We start from the raw sequence: 2,619 nt of genomic DNA on the forward strand, positions 1-2,619 counted from the left end.
ACATATTTGTGTGCGTGTCCTCCACACTCAGAGCTCCAGCCGGCTGTGGGGGATGGTAGTGACCAGCCCCGTGGCATAGCTGTTAACGTACTGAGCGCCTGTGTGAACCGGGCACTCTGCTAAACAAGCACGTGGTTTCATCCTTGTAACTCATTTCATCCTCTCAATGAGGCATGCATTATTATTTTCATACCCATTTTGCAGATGAGAAAACTGAGGCACAGAGGAACCAGGCAGCTGGGTCCAAGCCCTACCTTTTTTTTTTAAAAAAGTATTTATTTTTAAATTGTAGTGAAATATACATAATATACATTTATCATCTTAAATATTTTTGAATGTAAAAGTGGCATTAAGTACCTTCACATTGTTGGGCTATGGTCACCTCCACCCCGTCTCCAGAAATTTTTTCATCTTGCAAAACTGAAACTCCGGTCCCATTAAACACTAACTCCCCATTTCACTCCCCCCAGCCCCTGGCAACCACCATTTCAAGTTCTTTCTCTGTGAATTTGACTACTTTACATACCTCGCATAAGGAGAATCATACAATATTTGTCTTCTTGTGATTGACTTATTTCACTTAGCATGATATTATCCATATTGTAGCACCTGTCAGAATTGTCTTGCTTTTTAAGGCTGAGTAATATTCCATTGAATGGAAATAGTACTTTTTTTTTTCTGCAAAGAGTTTTATTGTGTCATTTGGTCCAATGCATGGGAGAGGGCTTCAGGGTGGTTAAAAGAATGGCTAGCAGTTTCAGGAAGAGGTTCAGGTAAAAGCCAGACACCAGGAGAGGCAGAGGGGCCCCTCAAAGGCCTCTGGGCTGCACAGGCTCCTAGTCCTGCGGGAGGGTGAGCCTTTCGGAGAGATACTAACCCAGGCCAGCCCAGCCTGGGGACCAGCCAGCTGCCCATGTTAGTCAGGTGTCGCCCAGCTTCTTGATGAGTTTCACCCGCTCACCCCGGAAGTGATTCTCCAGGAAGTCGCAGAGATGGGGGTCTGCTCGGGTAGAACCCAGGGCCCGCAGCTCCACAAGGGCCTGGGTCAGGGTCCTCTCCGAGGCCAGGGCGGCTCCCGTGGCGCCCTGAGTTTTGCCCACTCATCCTGGGGAGGCCTCAGCACGTCCTGGAGGAGAATGCGGCCACCGCGCTGGGTTTGCATCTTTAAGAGACACTGGGCGCCCTCGCGCTTCTTCTCCGCCAACTTGCAGGAGAAGCGGCCCAGGCTCTTCGAGAACCCCATCTTCACGGTCAAAAGAGAAGCCCAGAGATCCGCCAACTCGCAGGAGAAGCGGCCCAGGCCCTCGAGAGCCCCATCTTCACGGTCAAAAGAGAAGCCCAGAGAGAGGTAGGTGTGGGGGCCCACAGAGGCAGCTTGGCCAGGCGGTTGACCGCAGCCTCCACCCCGGAGGAATAATTCTGATGAATTTGGGAGCTCATGGTTGTTGGGCAATAAGGAGTTAAGGTTGAAAAAAAAAACCAAACCCACGGTGTGTTGGCTGGTCCCAGAGGTGGTTATGAAACTGGTGACTGGATAAGACGCAGGAGGCTGGACGGATGGGCGTCCCTGGGTCTGTTCCGTGCAAACACTGTTGAAGCAAAAGACAGACCCGGGACCGCCCAGGGCACTGCCAGCGTCTTTTGTTGATCCATTTCTCTGTCAATGGGCCCGGGTTGCTGCCACTTTTTAGCTCTTATGAACAATGCCCCTGTGGACACGGGTGTGCCGATATCTCCGATTTCAGTTCTTTGGGGTCTATACCCTAGAACTACTCGATATAATTCTATTTATAGTTATTGGGGGGGCCTCCGGACTGTTTCCCACAGCGGCTGTACCATTTGGCATCCCCCCCGGCAATGCACCAGGGCTCCGCACCTCCACTCGGCCGACACCACCTGTTATGTTCTGGTTCCTGATACCAGCCGTCCTACTAGGAGTGGCTGGCGCCTCATTTTAATGGGAGAGTCTTAGGATCTGTATCTGTGGGGCCTCGGTTACCGTTAGGACGTCTGTTGCATCACGATGTGTTTTCTGGAACGACCTCGGCCTGCCCCACCCGACCGTGAACTTTCTCAGAGAGCTGGCCTGGGTTAGACGCGGAGGAAATGCTAACGAGCCACTTCTCACTGGCCCAGGGCTCGCCCTGGCAAGTGTGTTTTGTGGGAAAATGCGGAAGGCCTGCGTCTAGTTCTCCCAGGATGCTCTCTGCACACCAGGGACCCAGCTCCCCACTCACTGGGGGAAGCGGCAGCAGCGGAGCACCTGGGACTTGGCTGCTCAGAAGAACCCCCCCCCCCCCCCCCCACCCCCCCCCCCGTGAGCTGTCAGAAAATGCAGGTGCTGGAACCACCCCCTGGAGGCTCAGACTCACTGGGTGTGGGGCGAGGTCTGAGCATCGGTATTAAAAAAAGAAACCTCTTGCCCTGGCTGGTGTGGCTCTGTTGGTTGAACGTCATTCCATGCACCAACAGGTCGCCGGTTCGATTCCCAGTCAGGGCACAGGCCCAGGTTTCAGGTTCCATTCCCGGTTGGGGTGCATACAGGAGGCAACCAATTGATGTTTCTCTCTCACATCGATGTTTCTCTCTCTCCCTCTCCCTTTCTCTCTCTCTAAAAAA

General features: G+C 53.0%; 1 pseudogene; it reads right to left on the reverse strand.

The window, feature by feature from the left end:
- Window positions 1–802: 802 nt before the first annotated feature.
- LOC102761200 lies at window positions 803–1,431 on the reverse strand (annotated as a pseudogene).
- Between the last annotated feature and the right edge of the window lie 1,188 nt (window positions 1,432–2,619).

This window comes from Myotis davidii, unplaced genomic scaffold (assembly GCF_000327345.1).
Source record: "Myotis davidii unplaced genomic scaffold, ASM32734v1 scaffold478, whole genome shotgun sequence".
Lineage (NCBI taxonomy): Eukaryota > Metazoa > Chordata > Mammalia > Chiroptera > Vespertilionidae > Myotis > Myotis davidii.